The following is a 21,968-nucleotide window of genomic DNA, read 5'->3' on the forward strand; positions in this document are numbered from 1 at the left end:
GTCAATCGTTATGGTCCTGTGAATCTGCACTGTAGACTAAAGTTCAGAGAAATTCTGTGTTTCAGCAGATCCCATCGGCGTCAACCCACCGTTTATTCATACTTTGAACAGCAATTTGGTCAACTGGGGATACTTTTTATGTCCTATATTTATTTATTTAATTTAATTTTATCATTGCTATTTATATTTCTCTAAACCATTAACGTTTTTGTCATCCCACATGGATCAAAAGTTGGATCCGATCACAATAAACCAAAAAAAGTCAGACATAACCTCATTTGTCGATGTTTTTTCTTAAAATGGTTCTATTAAGTTAAAATGGTGAAAAAAAAAGAATGAAAAACTATCTATGTGTGGTTCAGGAACTCACACTGGAAATATAAGTTAATATTTCAAATTGAGTATGATTGGAGACATTTAGTTTCAACGCATTTATAAGATAATAAAGACAACTAATTCTGCTCTCTGTCTTCACTTGTCCAAGCTTTCATTTGTGAAAGAGGAAGGAACAGGATGACCCTGTACTTCCTGGTCAAATTGAACAGGTGACGCTGTGACATTATGGTGATTTTTATTATATTCTTAAATTATGCTCCACCTTTTCTTTCACCTTATGTAAAGCACTTTGTGTTTGAAGGGTGCTAACTAAATTAGCCTTCTCACAGCCTCCAGTATCTCTAGAAACTGCTTATTTACCGATAAAATATGACTTTAAACCCTTAGTTTGTGGTATTTTGGATTGGAAACCGGTTTTCCATGAAAGTAGCCATGCCATTCCAAATTTTAAGAATTCTGTCAGCACTCGAACACACCACTAGAGGGTCGTTTCTCACCATAGTATCTGCTACACTAAATCCTCACTATTTCTTCATCACTCCGCTGAGCAGTTTGAGCCCTGTTACACAGCTTTGGGTGGAGAAACCTTTTTATGTTTTTAAGAACTTAACATTCTTGAGTTTAAAAAAAAAGCAACATGAAAAGGTTTAATCAAACAAACTACATGCTCACCACACCTCGTGAGCAAATATAACTCCCTGTACATCAACACATTCCTCACTGAACATTAAAACAACAAAAAGAGTGGAGAAGGAGACTTCAGGAGAAATACCTGACAGAGTGGTCAGATGAACAGTGCGTGTGTGTGTGTGTCGGGACTTTTAGGGATCGTAGTGCAGCCCATTAAAGGACAATCTGGCCATATTGTTTTCTCCAGTGCACAGACACAGATCAATAGTGAGCTTTGTTTGGCAGGCTGCTTCACATATAGACATCTCTGCACTCCACACTAAAGTGATGATGCACAGTCACATGGAAAGCCAAGCACAAAGCCCACAGTGCTGGTGACCTTGAAGGACTATTCCACTGGAAGCTCTGTAACACTTCCGCAGTTGTTTGGGGAGATCAAGAAAGATACATACTGTGTTAATATGTTTCTGAGTGTGTGTGTGTGTGTGTGTGTGTGTGTGATAGATCTCACTGCTCACTATGTCTATCAATAAAATGTTTTGTCATAATATTAAGATCCGAAGACATCATTTAACGTGTTTTTGTTGTGTAAGAAACCTCAGTTTATCAGACTGAATTTCAGGATTATTGAACTAATTCAATGAGTGGAAATAACCTTGATTACATTGTTGGTAATTTAGTGTGAGTACAATACATACTGTGGTCATGGCCAGTATATTTTAGACTCCACATATTTCAAGGATTATTTAGACATTTTGAGAAATATTCTGGAGTAACATGAGAATATTGATAACACTCTCATATCTGTCTGTTAAATTAAAGGGAGATTAGCGTAATTTAACAAAAGGTCTGGAAACTCACTTTTTCTTTGCTCCATGCAGTGACATGCCAGGTGACCAGAGAGTGCATGAGGTCAAACTACAAATCATTGTTTCGTAGAAAGGTGAGCTACGGTGAGTAAGTATTTCCCCTTTATACTTTTTCACATCCACTCAACAAAATTTCATACAAATCTAAAAAATACTGTACTTTTCAATCAACTGACTTTGACAGCTGTTATGACTAGATAGTTAACACCTTAAGATTTTAACTCCCCACCAATTGTTCAATTTCGTTCTTTTTTAACAATTTTGCATAACGACTTCGTTTGTCATATTTACTTTGTCGTACTTTTAAATGCAGGACTTGATCATGGTAATGGTGTATCGATACCACTATCGCTTCTTAAAGGAACACAGTAGTACTTCTGCTTGGAAAATGTGGAGGATTTCACAAGAAGTGTCAGCAGGGTGATAAGGAGGGAGGTGTGTGGGCGTGTTCCTGGGAACAGAGAGAATGGGAAAAGATAACACATGGTTTATGATATTAAAAAAAATAAAAAAAAGTACAGACATCTGAGTGTTTAAAAACGATTTATACATAATGTATAAAGCTGAAGATGTCATGACTTCTCTCTCACTGTGTGTATTCCTTATCCGTCTCAAACTTCCACTAATTATTCCTCCCTTGCTAAAACTTCATTATGTAATCAACGCAACGCAGTAACAAGCTTGTTCTTTAGCGTCTGACTGCTATTGGCCCAGCTGCCCCTCTGGTGTGACCATAGGGGAAGGAAGCTCAGGGCAGATCACATGAGGGCAGTGAGAAAAAACAACAACTCTGATTTGCTGACATCCACTTTTTCATTGGCCTTTGTCCAGCGTCCCCTTTTACTAGAAAAGCCTGTGTGGACTGCGTACTAAGGTCAGTGAGTCGGCACAGGGAGCTGAATAGTCTCACAGCTTATCGTTGGATTAGCCTGGTCTAAAGAAACAGAAGCTCGGTAACACCTCATAACGACCTGAACGTTTAGGCATTTACAGGCTTAAAGTAATTAGCACCATTTAATATTATTAACTTATGACTTGTGAATTGTTTTCGTACCAAAGATCTCCTCCGCAATTATCGATTTAAAGGTGCATTGTGTAGTTTCAGAGGAGGCGGATTTGTTTACATTTACACAGCCTTGCAACAACACATTTTCTCCACATTTAATTCTAAGCATTGAATAATTTTATCATAATAAATCCAAATTAAATTACTTTGAGGAACCTGGAACCAAATGTAAGACTAGAATATGTTTGTAAACCGAACTGTGGGCCCTGCTGCTTGAAACAACAACAGTGAAACAGTAACTTTTCAGGAAGCTCTCTAACTTCAGGGTCATGTCTTCTCATACTGCACCTCTGTAAAGTTTATGGGACTATGTCTTCTGGTTAACAATGTCAATCGTTATGGTCCTGTGAATCTGCACTGTAGACTAAAGTTCAGAGAAATTCTGGTGTTTCAGCAGATCCCATCGGCGTCACCCCACCGTTTATTCATACTTTGAACAGCAATTCACTAGCTGCTCCAGGGATCACATTTTCCTGTGAGGAAAGTGTGTTTATTCAGTTGTGAGAATATACCTGAGAACATTTTCAATTCTCTGACACTCCCAAAGTTACATAGTGCACCTTCAAAGGACTAGTTGACATTTTTGGTAGCGATAGGAAAGATTATGTTTATGACTCGTGCTTGTGAGATTGCAGAGTTAGTTATGTAAGGGTTGATGGCCGCACTGTCTCCATTTAGTTGTGAATACCTTCAATAACAGACTTTGGCTGACTGGTTTGTTTGGTTTTCTGGCACATGGTTTAACATCCAAGAAAATCTGTTTTCCTGGTAAAATCAATAACTTGGATGTCAGCGTGAACACTATTTCTAAAAAGCCACCTGCAACATACAGTTAGGCTGCTCCCGATATGACATGAATATGGGCTTTTTCACTCTTGCTAAAACTTGGATGAAAAGATTGATTGATTTGTGTGTTAAGTATGAAGCTAAAGCTAGGGTCAGCTTAGCTTAGCATACAAACGCAGTGGGGAAACAGCTAAACTGGCTCTCTCTACAAAGTAGGCAGTGAATCTGTGTATTTTCCAAAATGTCAAAATGTTGCAAAGGTACAAGCAGTGAACAGTGACAACCCATCAGCTCAAAGTTGTCATGGTGAACTTGTTAGCAAACACCTTTCCTACTGGATTACCACATCCAGCTACATGAAGTAATATTATGATTTTCTGTTCTGCTTGTGTCCACCTGACAAATATAATTCCGGTATTTGCTTTCTTTTAGCACTTGTTTTTGGTCTCAACCCAGGGAAATATCTGGATCTTAAGCTGCCAGTACAGAGACGAGAAAGGCTTGCTTGCAATTATTTTTGAATGCTGTTAGCTCTGATAAGGATTTAGTTATCCCCTGATCTTCAGAAAAACAAAGCTCTTTTGCTAGTGATAGCAACTAAACAAAATGTTGTTTCTTCTTATTACTTAAAGGTCCCATATTATGCTAAATGCACTTTTTAAATGTGTTCCAACATATCCATGCGTCCACGGTGTGCCTAGAGACTGCCAAAATATCAAAAAAAATAACAATCTCTCCTTTTCTCACTCTCCCCTTTTCTGAAACCCCCACCCCTCCCCCCAAAAACACTCCAGTCAGAATTATCCCCTTTTCTGACCTCACAAACCGTAAAGCCAGAAGCTTCCACTGTGCAGCCCACACCCCTATTTCTTATTGGTCCACGGCCCTGACAGACAGAGGGCGAGGCGTATCTGGCTTCGCTTCCGGACAGGGGGCGGGGGGAGCTCAAAGATTGTATATTTACGAGGGGACCTGCAACTCTTTTTTAAAAAATAGGCCATTGTGAGATTAGCTGAACATCAGCATAGTACAATAAATTATCTGAACGTTTTTTTCAGCAAACAATTAAAGAAAAACGTATTAGGGACCACTAAGACCATATAATATGGTGTATAATAGAACCGAAAAGTGTATAATATGGGAGCTTTAAAATATCAAAGAAGATAGCGCACCTGTTATCACTAAAGATTGGTTCCTATAATGTTAGTTATCGTGTGATCTTGAGACAAAAACAGTGTTTTATGTTATAAATAGTAAGAGGAAACAACCTTTTGCTTTGTCAAGGAGATTACTTGTGTTTCCTTGTGATACCAGATTATTTTAATTTTTTTAAATATTAATCCTCCCGTTAATTATCCCATTAAAGCTGGGGTATATGATTTCTGATTGGTCAAAGTTAACATGAGCTGTACACTTTGACCAATCAGAGTGAGGCTCCGATTCTCTGTTCTTACTGGCTGTGTCAACTGTCCATTCACTTTGGCACGACTTTATTGGTGTGGAGCGTGTCAGGGAGGGACCATTGGGGAGGGACCAAAGAGAACAAGTGGAGCGGTTGAGGTATTTGAATTCGAATCTCTATCCCAACTGCCATTTTCTCCCCAAATCCTCCACCCCAGCTTTAACCCGTTATCAAGCAATGATGTTATTCGACCCCATGCAAAAAATAATTGCAACCACGGCTGTTCTTGGCTTCCGTATGTACATTTTCCACAGTGTTCAACAGCTAAGATCGTACGTTGTCTGTCTGTTGTTTGTCGTTTTAAAAAGAAATGGCGTTGATGAAATCAGTTAGAGTGAAACCGAAACAACACTAAAGAAAAAAATAAACAATGGACTCCAAAATATGAAAATGCTTCTTACAGCTGAGGGGAATTGTAAGTCAGTTGATTATTTTCAGAGGATTTGTCACTATTAGAGATTTCAAATTATGCAATATTCAGTTTTTTCCATCCAGTGCATATTTCAATGTGTAACCCCCCCAGCCTTATTCTCTGCCTGTTACACGGCCATATTGTATGGCCAGATGGATATAAATGTGTCCTGGAGTTCCATGAATTTCCAAAAGGATTGTCTGCTTGATTTAGTGTGTATTGAAAGTCTGTGTGTCTAAAATAAAACTGCAGGCAGATTTGTCTGCAGCGTGACTCTTTGTCTGCTGCACAGTGACGTGAGGATCTCCAGTTTGTCCTTTAAGCACTGAGGTAACAATAAGACCTTTATCTGTTGACAGAGAACAGAAAAACAAGTAGGGCAGACAAAACATAATGCATTAAGAGAATGTCATATTCCAGAGGCAGTTATATTATAGGGGAGAGTGGGGTGAGATGTGCCACTTTTTACTCAAAGTTATTTTAAAGTGAGGCCTTGACAGTTATGTCTCCAACTCAAATATGTACATATATTTCAGGATGTTGTGGCAATAAAAACTTTGGATCTGGAATAAACTGTTTAAGAAATATAGCTTTCGGAAAAAAGTTGTCTTGTGGCACAACTTGCCCCCGGTGTGGTGTAAGTTGTGCCACAAGAGAGAATACCATGGGGTAAATTGTGCCATTGATATATATCTCATAAACTGTAATGCAAGACAAATCCATAAGACAATTACTTATTTAAAGAGATCCTATTATACTACTTTTCTGGTTTTCATTTCTTGTTAAAAACTGCTATAGAGCAACCTGACATGAATCACATCACAAAAAACTATGTAGATTTTCGGGACACTCTTCCTCTTACCCTAGCGAGCACAGCAGTCTCTCTCTACACACTGCTTTGAGCTTCTCCGCCCCTCCCCCCCCTGCTGCAAACCCCACTCCATTGTGATTGGTTACCTTCCTTCCAGCAGCGGGAAATTTTCAGGAAGGTGGGGGCATGCAGCCGGAGCTTGCCTGAGCGGCAGCATTACCATACATGGAAACATGACAGAAACGACCCGAGCGTGACAGAAACTATCCGGAAATTTGAACGAGTTCGGCTCGACCGGCTGCCATAGTGTTTAGTGCTCTGCATAGCCACCCCAGACGGTCAGCAGGGAATACGTCGAAATGCATGTACTTAATTATTTGATACTCTAGTATGGTTAAACATGACTATAAATCATTATAACAATGTTTATAGGTCACAAAAGTCGAAAAGTATCATAGGTCCTCTTTAAGGTTTATTTAAAGTAAATAAAGTAAATATTTTACAAAGATTGAAGGTCAATTTTCTTAAACAAGGCCTAGCCAGGTGGTTTTACCTGCAAAGCTCACAATGACAAAGTCACCATCATCATCTTTCTGGCCATCTGAACTCTTGTCAGTGGTGTTGTTAAGTGGAATGGAGATGTCAGTCTCTTCTGAGCTACTGTAGATGATCAATTTCTTTTTGGTGAACAGAGTATACAGCCATGCCACATGCACAACTCTCAGAAATGTACTTTGCACTAGCTGCTCTGTGCTTGTGGAACCAACTGCCACCTGACAAATGTGATTCCCCCTCCATTTATGCCTTTAAATCAAGGCTCAAAACCCATATGTACATCCTGGCTTTTCCTCCCCATTAACCATCTTACCTCTGCACTACTTTCTTTGTTTATATGTGGATGTATGGGCTTTATGTCTTTTATTTTTGTTATTGTTATTTTACCTTCATTGTTTACCTACTCAATGCACAATGTAAAGCACTTCGGACAGTGCAAACTGTTATAAATGTGCTTTTATAAATAAATTTTACTTACTTACTTACTTATATATATATACACCCAGGCCCTTTGGCACAAATCACCCCAACCCCCGAATTTTGGCTTATTAGCATGATGCAACAGTTTAGGGCTGACATCGTGCTAACTGTATAGACTCAAAGTGTAGCATACTAAAGCACTAAAACATGTGTCAAATGTGTTCAAACTTGTCTATAATTGTTCAGACACGATTATCAAAAAACCTTGATCATGGAAATTTTACTTTGAAAGGCAAAACACAGTTTTTTTTTAGCTTAAATGTGCTTATATCTTATGCCATGTTTCTCCCTTCTTTACATGATGAGCCAAATGGATGGCTCTTCTTAAATATATATGGTCACATTTCCAATTTCTTCCACGGTTTTCTAGAAACAAGGGGTGGCACAACTTCCCCACTGGCACAACTCAGGCCACTCTCCCCTATGTACTTGTATTTCAAAATATGCCTATGCTATTCTGTATCAGAAATCGAAAAAGAACATTGTATCTTTTCCTATCCACTCAGACAAAAACCATTTTCTTAAATGTTAAATTGTTGGGAGGCAATTGATCAGTCAGCATTATCAGTTATCTGGAGATTGCAAAATGATTAATTGACTTTGACCTCCAAGAATGTTACGATTACGTAAACAGATGTTTGTTTCTCTCTTTTTCGGTGTGGTTGAAAAATAAGTGATAATAGAAAATCATTGTTGTCCTCTTGTTTTCAAACACAACTTAAAGCTGAACCAGTTTGACAGTGGACCCTCTATATATCAAATAAGGGTTCAACCAAGGCTTATTTTCAACAAAGAGGAATTTGCAGAACATTGTCTGGTCCATGCAATTTCAGAAAACAGTGAAAAAGGGCTTTAAATCAGCAGTAATTATTTTTTAAATGCAAACAAACATTGAAGATGTCACATTACAGCAATATGCTTTCAGGTTTACCTCAAGTCGCCTTACCTGTTTCCTCCGTCACAAAATTCAAACACATGCAAGATAGGCTCTGAGGGTGGAGACTGTGTTGATCTATGCGTGTACTTTCCCGTCTGATTGCCTTCCACCATGGTGCATGCTGGGATAGCAGCTGCAATGCACCAGTCCACTCAGTTCATCATGAGCGAAATGACCCGAAAGGCCCCAGAACAAGGTGGTTGTTGTTGCCACTCCACACTCTCTCTGTTTATTTATTTATCAAATTCAATATGCCTTTGTTCAAAATCTGTACTACATTTCGGAGCAATCCCTCCAAAAGTTGTTGAGAAATTGAACTCAAATCAGCTGGTGGATCTAGAGGAAAGGTCGGGGCTTCACCAAAGTCACAGGGTTTCATTTCACCGATGTCTGTGTAAAATTTGAATGGCAAATCCATCTAATAGTTGTTATGTCTGGACCCGCGTGACAAACCAAGCGTCATCTCCATTTTAACAGCCGGGCAAATTAATCACCATCAAATTTGGTTTATTTCTATAATGGCAAAACAGAATACAGGTTATACAGAGGGCAGAGAGGGAGAGGATGAGTGTTAAATACTTTTACTTAATTATATCTTACAAGGCAGATGTGTGTGTGTGTGTGTGTGTGTGTGTGTGTGTGTGTGTGTGTGTGTGTGTGTGTGTGTGTGTGTGTGTGTGTGTGTGTGTGTGTGTGTGTGTGTGTGTGTGTGTGTGTGTGTGTGTGTGTGTGTGTGTGTAGGAGGTAAGCATATAAAAACCAAATCAGTCACTTATGTGCTGTGCTGGTGAGGAGATATCGTGCCCGCGTGAATCAACTGTTTTCACAGAATTCTTCTTGTCAGTTATTACACATGACCTACCTTGTGATAACGTGTGTGTGTGTGTGTGTGTGTGTGTGTGTGTGTGTGTGTGTGTGTGTGTGTGTGTGTGTGTGTGTGTAGCATTTGAATGTGTGTTTGTTTCCAAAGATAGACTTGACAAGATAAGTGTGTAACAGCAAAATGCATCACATTACTGAACAACTAGTTTTCACTATATACCAGGGGTTTTCAAAGTGTGAGAGAGTGAGCCCCCCCCCCCCCTCAGAGAACAAATTTCAGCAGAGCCCCCCCCCCAAAAAAAAAATTATTATTATTTTACAAATTTAAACATGTTTTTGAAACATTCTAAAAAATGTTGTGCGTTTTTAAACACATTTAATACATTTTAACATCTTAATCCAGTGTTTTAATCCTGCTTCCTTTAAGCATGGATAATACTGACTGAGTGTGCATCGGAGTGAGAAAGATAGGCAGACAGACTTGCCCAAATTATTGACTAGTTAAATGCCATTCACACACCCAGTGTTTTTTCACTAGTGCCTCCAATGTCTTGCTGGAGGAGAATAGTAGCCAGTGGAGAACCAGACCCTCCTAGGGGGGTCCGGGGGTATGCCCCCCCGGGAGATTTTTTTTCACCTTTTTAAAGTGAAATGCATGAATCTGGTGCACTTTGAGAGGACAATTAAGAGGCTAAATCTGAGGAATTTTGTGTGAACAAATAATTTGGAGACACTGGGTCTGATGAATTAGAAGCTATTGAAGAAGGACACATGGATTTTCCATAAAAATATTAATTTAAAACAAACAAAATGTATGCAGGGTCCTCTGGGTTGGGCTTGGTGCGCTTTTTCTTTAACGAGACCTATTTCTCTGTAATTTACTGAATGCATTTAAATGCAGTGAGGGGAACGAAGCAGAAGAACTTGTGTCCAGCTATGCCGTGATCTTAGTATAAAAAAGAAAAAAAAAAAAAAAAAAAAAAAAAAAATTTTTTTTTTAGTTTTTCTTTTTTTTTACATATTCATCCGCGCCCCCCCTGCCATAACCCCGCGCCCCCCAAGGGGGGCGCACCCCACAGTTTGAAAACCGCTGCTATATACTAAAGTCATAAAAGTATCTTATCATGTAATTCACTTGTCTCTGGATTAAGTGCTCATTTATAAGCTGAGCCAAAGTGCTCGACCAACCCATTGATCGATAAAGTTTACGTCAGAAAACATAGTCTGTAAACAAACAATCCCTGAAATATGTCGTTTGATTTGAAAAGGTGAAAAACAATACCCATCAAAACTCATTATTTACATATTCATTTAAAGTATGATGAAGTTGACAAATCCCTTATTCATTCATTGTCTAACTGTTTCAACTCTAATATGAAGAAAATTAAATTATAAAATGGGCCCCAGGACGAAGTTCTTGCTGCTAAAAAGCTCCCAGCCTCGAGAACACTCTGCCCTTGTTGACTTCACAGTTTGTACCAAACAATCAAAACACTTTACTGATTTGAACTGATACATCTGTAACCACAATAGATCCATTTAAGCACCTCGTGCTTCCTAAAACAAATTTTCAGTAACAACAGTGGCCAATTTTGTAGAATGTTATTCATTTTCATGAATACAGCACACTCCCTCCTCGAATCTAGGGGAAAGATCATCATCCTCACATTCACTATGACTTTCCTTCATGATTGATTTACTAATTTAACTAGAATACCTTTTGTGTCACCTTTTACACCATGTTCTACATCTTTCCATTTACTAAGAAATTTAAATCTATGTACAAGACTTACCCACAATGCCTCTGTCAAACAAGATCCCCTTAAGATACCATAACTTAACTTAGTTGAATTCACCTTTGAATAAACTGAGCATGTGATATTTTATAGTAACTACATTTATACATCATGTTGAAACCTTTTAACATAGTATCTCATTTATCTCTGAATACCACACGTCTCTTTTTAAACTTTTAATTATTCATATCTTAAGTGATTTACATTGACACACGTAGACATGTATCTGTTTTTAATGGATAAATCATCAAACAATATATTTTACAACCTTAAACTGTTCTATGATCATTCTGTTGAGTGACTGTCGCAGCAGAAAAAGGGAAGCCATGAATGAGATGTGAGGGCAATTAAAATGTGCTAATAAAATCCTGAAATAATGCATGGGAAGTTGGCGAAAATCCAACAATCCAACTTAAATATTTATCAATCCTGATAATGTTTAATTATTTTACTTGTAAAGATACACGTAACAGCCGCTGATAAGGGCTGTTAAAGTCTTTATCTTTAACTGTATGCAGATTGAAGAGGTGTTGATTCTCTTCCTTTCTCTTCCTGGAGCTTGTCAGTGGTCAGAGTTTTTTAATCAGTGAGGAATGAAATGCTTGCTGGTTGAACCCACTGAACTCTGTGATCAAAGTCTCAGAGCTTGCCAAGTGACGGTACAGTCAGTTAAAACATTAACCCAGACGTAAAGTCTCTTTTTCAACCCGACATCTTGGATCCAAGACTGAAGAAAAACACAGGGTGTGATTTGTCAAAGAAAATAATGAATTTGCCATAATAATAATTAATTAATAATAATTAATGAAGTACACAGTCCTGTAAGACACGTCATGACCGAGGTAGACCAACATTATCACCAAAGGTGGGCATTTAATCAGGTCTAGGTCATTCATTGAAGTACTATATTTTTTTCATTTTTAGTCAAATACATGAAACCTATTTTCCATGCCACACATTATATTTTCTTATACATTTATAATTACTCTTATAGCTTCTTTTTTTCTCGAGTGCCACCATTTTTAGTCTGAAAATCTTGGCTAGTTGTCATGACAACTCTTGGATCAATACTTTACACTGTATGGATTTACACAATTCTGGAGAAAGCTTGTTGTCAAAATCAGTGAATGTCTCCTCATGATCAACTACCTGTTCATACTGTGTGTGGTGCTAATACATAGCCTAGGCCCTGTAAACAAATGGGAATGTAAAGAAAACCGGGGTCCACTGATTTTGACCAAAAGTGATTTTGACAACAGGCATTCTCCATAATTAATGACTCCACCTTTAACACGGCATGGGGTCATGAAATAGTGATGGTGTCAGCAGGTGCAGCGTTGTTACCAGGTCTCCAAAACAACCACCTCAGACCCTGAGAAGAGGAGAGGGATTATCAGAGTTCCCAGATAGATAGAAATGATGGCTTGTAAAATAAATTGTCACCATTTTAATTTCTTCTATTTCCTCAAGTGCACTCTTTCTGCTCCTTTGTTATTGTTATTTGCAATTTTCTATGTCATTTTTTACAGTAAGCCACACCTAAGTGACCAAAAATTATTCAGCCGCATTGCCAGTGACACAATAAAATCAAATCACAGGTGACCAGCTGTGGGTATAATAGAGTTCAGAATCAGTAATATCCCTGCAATTTCAGACTTATATATTATTTCGTCTTATGGAATACAATACTGTTGGTATATTCTGCATCACCAAAGCATTCTACTCTGAGACTTGAGCTCATTCTGATGCTAGTGGAGGTTACATTTTGAATTGCAGGATGAAAACTAGTACTAGAAAAATTTCCCATTGTAGAGTTTTTCTATTTCAGATACGTGGAAGGATTTGAGGACTTCATCCCTCACTGATCATCATCATCATCATCAACGTGGTCGTTGTCACCACCAGAGAGCTGGTTAACATTCCAGGCCTACTAATCTCTCCCTAAGGCGGCCCGGGTCTTTTGAAGGTACCAACCTGCCATGTGGTCAGATTAGAGGTTCCTGAGAGGACTGTGGGAGAGGACAGTCCCGGAGGAAAGTCCTGGGAGATTCCTTTCACTCTCTGAGAGCCAGAAGTTTGGTTTGTCCTGTTTTAAACTATAGTCCTGCCTCAGATCACTGGTAATAGGAAATATCCTGAGGGATTGGGGAGAAGAATTCCCTTATTTACTGAATAGTATATGGTTTCCGCTTGATGTTACTCGTGTCAAAGTAAAAACACATCAAAAAATTTTTAGTAAGTCTATCTGAATAAAACTATTCGATGGAACAGATTGTAATTGACAATTTACTGAGGTTCCAAGTAATAATTTAAAATCAACCAAAAGTTCATCTAAAGAGGTTGTTGTATGTCTAAAATTCTCATTTGGTTTAATTAAGGTAGCTTCAATGAATTAATGAATATATACTGTATAGCACCTCTGTGATACCATATTTAGACACAGCAGAGCTTTAAGCTAAATGCTAACATGCAGGTGTAGCAGGCTTAACGGCATGTTCACTTTGTAGTTAAGTTTGTTGGCATGCTAGCCCCCCAAAGTACAGCTGAGGCTCATGGGAATGTCATTAGCTTTTTCATCAGTCAAATATTGGACGGATTTTGAAATGTAGCTAAAAAAAAGTCAGAGGATCACTTAAGTTAATACATTTCATCCTTCTAAGGTTCACACATTTTTGCTCCATATTTTATGGCAATCCACCCAACAGTTGTCAAGACAACTACTCAAAACCACAAATATCAACCTCACAGTGGCATTAGAGTAAAACTTAGGATCACAAACGTCAGTATGCTTCATCCTCTTGGGACCATGAAAATAATGTACAGGATTGACAGTCCATGGTGTTGAGGTGTTGAAATATCCACAGGGACACTGTTAACATGGCTCAAACTACAACCCCAATTCCGAAAAAGCTGGGACGCTATGTAAAATGCGAAAAAAACGTCATAATCCTTTTCGACATGTATTGATTATATAACAGTAAAAACACATCAAATGTTTTTGTAGAAACTGATAAACTTAATTGTTTTTGTAAATATAACATATTTAAAATGTATAAACTGCAAAACGTTTCAAAAAAGTTGGGACAGGGGCATTAAAAGATTGGGAAAGCTCTAGAATAAAAATTTAAAAAACTGTTAAGAACATTACTTACATAACATGTTAACACGTAACAGGTGATATTATCATGAATGGATATAAAGGAGCATCCGGCAAAGGTTCAGTCTTCAAAATCAATAAAGGGACTTTGGGAGGAACTGAAGAGAAAAACAGTCCAAAAGTTTAAAAACAACATTCCTGTAAATAATTTAAGGATTCAACTACAATCCATAATATAATTTAAATATTTGGAGAATCCAGACATTTCAAGCAAGAATGGGAAATAATTTTGCTTTCAAAATGTCCTCAGTAAATGTAAACAGTGGTAAACATGCCCCGGTAAAGTTGATCAGTTTAAACAAATACTACATATAATGTATTTGAACTGTTATTTATTGAATACATGCCGAAAAGGATTAGGAAATTATCACATTCTGTTTTATTCACATTTTATTTCAGAACTTTTTCGGAATTGGGGTTGTACAATTTTTAAATAAAAAAAATATCTAAAAAAAGGGACAGGAAGTATGTGACAGTTTGAGTGAAGCAACTTTGGAGGGAAAAAAAATCCCCAAATGTAATCAGGGAAATAAATATTGCCCCTTGAGAAAGTGCCACACAAAGGAAGTGAAACAAGCTATGAAAGTCAGTTTGTCCTCACAGCCTGTTGTTGACTGACGCAAACAACATCAGACGCCTTCTTTCACTGACATTTATTTCAAATGAACTGTTCAAAAAAGTTCTGCTTTCCGGCCCACGTTTCACTTCAGTATTTCTGGATACGATTCCATTTAAAGGAAACCTGAAACTGACCAGCCAGCATTTGTTCAGACCACCGAGCTCATGTCACGTGAATCTAATGGTGAAATACGTTTGAAGCTGGAAACTATGAATTAGCATTATTTTACACCAAGCGTATTTCAAGGTGCTCCAAGGCACTTTCAGTTTGTGTTCATTCTTGCATCCCCTTTGGACAAAAGCGGTAGTTTTTACTATTTCATATTTATTTTTAATATTTACAAGTTCCTTGTAGCACCTTTCAGCAATCCTATAAAAACCAGAACACTTGGGTGTGTTGCTTTTGTTTTTATTGTTTTGGGTTTTGAACTCCACATATACACATTTATGGCCAGTTACATTTTAATTTAAATGTGACAACAAACATGTCAGGCCGGTAAGAAAAGAAATCTCCTGTGTAACGTTTATCGGTATTAGTCAGCTCCTGAACTGATCGCATTGAGTGTGAATTGACCCGAGCAGTAGTGAATCCACAGCCTGTTGTCTATAAACGGGTCCATACACCACAGTGGAGTCTTTCTTTCTAAACAAAGGCCAGAGGTCACTGATTGCAGCTACAACACCCACTTTCACTGTCAGCTTCATCCTCTTTTTCTGTTAACAGCACAGAGGCCAGACTGTGTGTGTGTGTGTGTGTGTGTATGTGTGTGTGTGTGTTTAATGCTGCCTATTTCATTCCTTGTGCACTGTATTTATTTTAGCTTTCAAAGTCTATGTGTGGAGTGTATACACAATATAAAATAGCCAGTATATTACCCCAAATTTACCCCAAATTTACCCATTTTTTTTCAATAATTCAAATTATTGTTTATTTATCCTAAAAAGAAGGAAAACATTTCTCAACTCATAAAAAAAACTTTAGTAGATGGTTTCACAGGAAAGCCATATAAAGAAGAAACCATATCAATAACGTTCAGTTTCCATCAACCTGTTTTTTTTTTAAATATGTTTAATTTGTTCTCATGTTTGTACAGTGAATAATTAATCTACATCTACAGCAGCTACAGCTTCCTCGGAACCCACATCAGCAATAACCTCAAATGGAAAATAAACGCAGACCACATCTACAATAAAGCCCAGCAAAGACTTTTTCATCTCCGTCAGCTGAAGAAGTTCAGGGTAAGGTCCCATCTTCTGCTCCGCTTCTACACAGCCATCGTAGAAAGCATCCTCACCTTCTCCATTACAGTCTGGTTTGGCAGTCTAAACTCACTCTCCCGGAAGAAACTTCAACGCATCATAAACAGAGCATCCAAAATTATTGGCACACCCCTACCATCCCTTGATTCACTATACCACAAACGGACACTACGCAGAGCACAGAAAATCATCTCCGACCCCACTCACCCTGCACACTATGCCTTCCAGCTACTGCCCTCTGGGAGGCGTTACAGGAACATTGCCTTACGAACAACCCGGTTCAAAAACAGTTTCATCCCAACTGCAATAAACTTTCTGAACTCTGAACGCTGAGGATTAAGCATGGCCCTTATGTATTGTGTAGTGTGTATGTCTGTATGTACATCTGTGTTATATGTTTTGTAAGTTGGAACCTGTACCAAGCTGTACTGATAACAAATTCCACCAGCCTGGCTGTGTGGTCATTAAAAGAATCATTAAAAGAATCAGCTAATTAGCTTAGCTTAGCACAAATATTGGAAAGGGGGGAAAACAGTTAGCCAAGCTCCAAAGGTAACACAATATCTTTACTAGCACCTCTAGCGCTCACTATGTATCATGCTAGATTATGACCATCTAAGGTTTTTAAAGTTTGCCTCATCACCATTTTTTAGACCGATGTGTAGATTGGCGCCTACTAGACGCCTCTTTTTTGGGGGGCATTGTGTCCCGCTCTCCCCTCTGTTGAATGACGCACGTGCTGTGTTGGCAAAGGTGAACTCATTTAGCAGCACAGTGACCTCTGACCCCTCCAGTCCAGCCTTCATGACCCCCCCCCCCAACCCTGTTACTTAGAATATCCCAAGGACAAAGCCAGAGAGACAGATGGCAACCACACACACACTTACTGTACATTTAGACAAAGCGATTTAAACCACACTCGTGTTTGACTGTTGAATTTAGGCTACAGGTACATTATAATACTTCCATGGTACAGTCAAGAGAATGTAAGCTTAGCTTAGTTAAAAAGACTTGACATGGGGAAACAGCTAGCCTGCCTCTGTTCAAAGGTCACAAAACCTTCCTACCAGTTCATCTTAAGCTCAGCAATTGTCACATTGTATCTTGTTACAAAAACCAGAGTATCTGCTGGTATACCAAGAATATATAATATCCAAGAAATAGTTTTTAAAAATCTTTCAGAATTTGTTTTTGTGTATTAAACCGAAGACCATGATAATATCCTTACAAACCGTTAATTGTACTATAAAAAAAAGCTTACTAATGCAGATGGATGTTGTACTACAAGAGCTTTTTACTGATACTATCAGTTTCCATATTTCTGCCACTAGATATTTTCATTAACACTATCTTAATTTTAAACAATCAAGGCTGCATTGTGAATCCTTCAAATGAGTTGAATTAAAAACCCTATTTCTAGGAGACATGGTCGATAACAGAGGCACAAACTGGGACTGCATGAAGCTTAGACCTCAGCATGAGCCAACTCACTGGCAACCCCATTTCAGAGGCTGTTCCAACGTTCAGTGGACACGGGACTGATACCAGATCAGTGGTAGCTGTCCCTAATAATACCAGTACCTAAACACAATAGGCCTAAAGGAATGAATTGAGACCAGTTGCATTAACTTCTGTACTTATGAAGTGTCTTGAAAAGATATTGTTAAACCACCTGCTAACTGAAGTTTCATCATGTCTTGACCCCCACCAGTTCGCTTACCAACCAAGTAGAGGGGTGGATGATGCACTGCTGACAATGACCAGCAGTATATGGGAACATCTAGAAAGGCTGAGAACATTTGTTAAAATTGTCTTTATTGATTTCAGCAGTGCTTTTAACACCATACAGCCCCACCTGTTGGTGGATAAACTGGCAGGGGTGAACCAAAAACTCATAATCTGGATCAACAGTTTTCTAACAAACAGGACTCAACAGGTTAGGTTTAACTCAGCGACCTCCACCTCTAGGCCCATCAATACCGGGGCCCCTCAAGGGTGTGTTCCACATCCACACACACTTTCTTCAAATACGCAGATGATACTGCCATTGTGGGGTATTTGAAACCAGATAGCTCAGCGCTAACCAGCTTTGAGGAAGAGATTAGTAACTTCACCAAATGGTGTAAAGACAACTTCCTGGCTGTTAATGCAAATAAAACAAAATAAATGGTAATAGATTTTAGACGTCATAATAGTGAGATTCCTAACAGCACTGTAAATGACAAAACAATTGAGAGGGTTAGTAGTTATAAATACCTTGGTATTGAAATTGATGACCAACTCAAATTTGAGATATGCACTACGTCAAACTCAGGCAGGGGTGTCAAACTCATTTTGGTTCGAGGGCCACATACAGCCTCTCTGATCTCAAGTGGGCCGGACCAGTAATAATGGCAAAATAACGTACATACACTCAACAAAAATATAAACGCAACACTTTTGTTTTTGCTCCCATTTTTCATGAGATGGACTTAAAGATCTAAAATTCATTCCAGATACACAATATTACCATTTCTCTCAAACATTGTTCACAAATCTGTCTAAATGTGTGATAGTGAGCACTTCTGCTTTGCTGAGATAATCCATCCCACCTCACAGGTGTGCCACATCAAGATGCTGATCTGACATCATGATTAGTGCACAGGTGTGATCTTTAAGTCCATCTCATGAAAAATGGGGGCAAAAACAAAAGTGTTGCGTTTATATTTTTGTTGAGTGTATGTAAATCCAAATCTTTAGCTTTGTTTTTCAGTTATATGCTTTATACCTCAGCCTACATATGTAACCTACATTATCACGGATCACAAGGGATCTCTGTAGCCCCCAGGAAATATCTTAGTAAAGGTTGCTGCTGGTCACGGGAATAGGAGGTGCGGCGCGGGGTATTTTGCTCAAAGATGCCAATACACACTAACGAAATAAACAACCGTTTATTTGAATACACAAATACAACAGGCACTGACCTAACAGTTGTCCAATTTTGTTTACTATATGTACAGGGACACATTTTGTGCAAACATGCAGACAGTACAAAATACAATTAAATAAAAGTGCAACTTCTACTTTTTTGATTTATTTTTAAATACAGAGGTTATTTGTTGTTTTGGAATACGTTTTTCCCAATTTAATTAAATTTTAATTTAACTTACTTTTTTTTTTTAAAGCTGGGGTGTATGATTTCTGATTGGTCAAAGTTATCATGAGCTGTACACTTTGACCAATCAGAGTGAGGCTCCGATTCTCTGTTCTCATTGGCTGTTGGGACTGTCCATTCACTTTGGCACGACTTTGTTGGTGTAGAGCGTGTCAGGGAGGGACCATAGGGGAGGGACCAAAGAGAACAAGTGGAGCGGTTGAGGTATTTGGATTCGAATCTCTATCCCAACTGCCATTTTCTCCCCAAATCATACACCCCAGCTTTAATGCTCAGAAATGTGTGCTCTACAAGTCGCGGGCCGGATGTTTGACACCACTGCCTTAGACACTTGACACAATCAATCATCAATATTAGCATGCTATTTGGCCACATATATTGGCCTATTTACAGCCCTCAGAAAACTGACAGCTCTTCTTAGATGCAAGTTCATCAATTCATGGCTTAAAATCCTGAGCTGTAGAACTTTCAGCAGACATTCCTAGCTGTAAGCCACGTAAGTTTCCTAACAGTTGGGAGCGTATGCGACGTGCGGATATGGCACAGGCTCCATGAAGAAGAATTATTATTTATTTTTTCAGAATTGATTCAAATCGGCCGAATTGATTCGCGGGCCAGATCAAAACGTGTCGCGGGCCTTGAGTTTGACACGTGGTCTAAGGTAAAAAAAACTACAACAACGGCTGTTTTTTCTACGGAAGCTGAACTGCTTTCAGGTGGACTGTATTATTTTAGAATTGTTTTACAAAACAGTCCTTCAGAGTGTATTGTCCATTGGTTTAGTTTGTGTATATGGAAACATGCGCAAAAAAGACCAAAATAAATTACAGCGTTTGGTAAAGACAGCAAGCAAAATCATTGGATGCAGTCAGACGTCAGTCACTCAGCTATGGTCAGATCTTGTTGTGAATAAAGCTGAGCAGATACTCAGTGATCCTTCCCACCCCTTCTATAGGAGGTTCCAACTCAGCAACCGTGGCAGTAGCAGGCTGCTGCAAAGGTCAATCAGAACCAAAAGGTTTAGCTTGTCATTTGTCCCCTCTGCTATTAGACTTTTTAATGAAAGACACAGGTCATGATCATGAACACTGTGTTTTTCTTTTACTGTTTTTATCTTAATTTTTGTGAATGTTGTTTTTAGGCCTGCTACTGATTCACTGATGAACTGAACTATTTATTCTTAAAGGTTGTTGTGTGTGTGGCGTGCCCACTTGTATGCCTGTGTGTCTTAAATGTGCTGCACTTTTGACCACACAAATTTCCCAACTTTGGGAGAATAAAGTATACTTTGACTTTGACTTTGAGTGGTGGATGTGCACACAGGCCCACTTTACTGTTTGCATACATGGAGCTGCAGTAAAAGTTGTAAAGAACACCTGACTTCAACAAAGAACACAAAAAGGGCCACACCAAGCTTTTATTTCCACATTAAAAGGGCACAGAGAGTGAGGGGAGAGCAGCACTGAGGAATGCTGGGTAGAGCCCAATGCTTGTTGCCTTTGGAATGCCCCCATGGCCTCTTGCATAAGTCCCCGGCCCAATGATGGCTGCTGCTCCTTCAGCCACAAAATCACAGTCAGCAACCACAACAGACTCCCAGTGACACAGACACAGATCCATGTATCCGCTTCTTTAAACAGTGGAGGAAGAGTTGTGAAACGCTTTCATTATTGACTTGTGTAATAACAGCATGACAACTCCAACAACTCACTCAACCTTTAGGCCGTCAGATTCACTTCTGACCGTTATTACTGCTAAGATAGCCAGAGGGTTTTAAGCCATGTAAGTCATCAGCCACAAACATCCTGTTAGCTGTACAGACTAGATCAACATAACATTACATACAACCTACCTGTTTATATGGTTTTTGAATGACAATTTGACTGTATTTCTCATATCATACACTGTAGCTTTAATCGGTGTCTGAATAATTTCTTACACTTCTGCATATGTTTGGGATGTGGGATATTTGTGTATGAACTGCACATAGACTCTTCTGTTGATTTGTAGGCTACAATACAATGTTGAATTAAATTAGAAAACTCAACACAGCATGTTTATCTGTCTCTCTGGTGAGCAATTCAAGTCAACAACCACCTTAAATAGCGGCTGCAAAATTTAATCAATCATTAAAACAAGTCCTTAAGTATGTTGTCTGCATGGACAGCTGGTTACTGATTTATGCAACAATTGTTTAAATTATTATGACACTTAAGACACACATGAAGGAAGATTCACTTTTTGGTGTAGAAAATCTTCTCATACGAGCTCTCAAGACTCATTTTACAAAGCAAAAGTGTTAAGGAGAGACGTGCAACGTCAGTTCATAAGACCTTCTAACCCTAACACAAGTGTTATAACACTATGGCGGCCTGACAACAGCCTCTGCTTCTTTAAACCTAAATCTTCTCTTTAATCTCCTTCTCCAACTTTGGCTGAGGTGGTGTTAAATAGGCAAAAGACACCAAAAGATCAGTTGGGAGTTAGACAGATAGAAACTGGGGCTGTCTGTGGACTCATTTGAGATATAAACTACATGGCTCACAATCTACACAATTCTCCCTGTCACTTTAAGAAATTCATTTCAAAGTGATTTAACATCACTTGGTGGTACAGGCTTAATGAAGGGGGGGGGGATCATTTGTAAGCTTTAAAGCCCTGGCTCATAGCAACAAAAAACTAATTATTAGAAGTTGAGCATTTATTCAGTGTCATAAACAAATGCCAAATAAATCATTTAAAATGGTTTAACATGAAGCTGTATCAGTAAATAGCTGCTATTTGTAGCTCTGAGTATCTTATAGCCATGGACAGATT

This window comes from Ammodytes marinus (genome assembly GCF_949987685.1).
Source record: "Ammodytes marinus genome assembly, chromosome: 19".
Classification (NCBI taxonomy): Eukaryota; Metazoa; Chordata; class Actinopteri; order Uranoscopiformes; family Ammodytidae; genus Ammodytes; species Ammodytes marinus.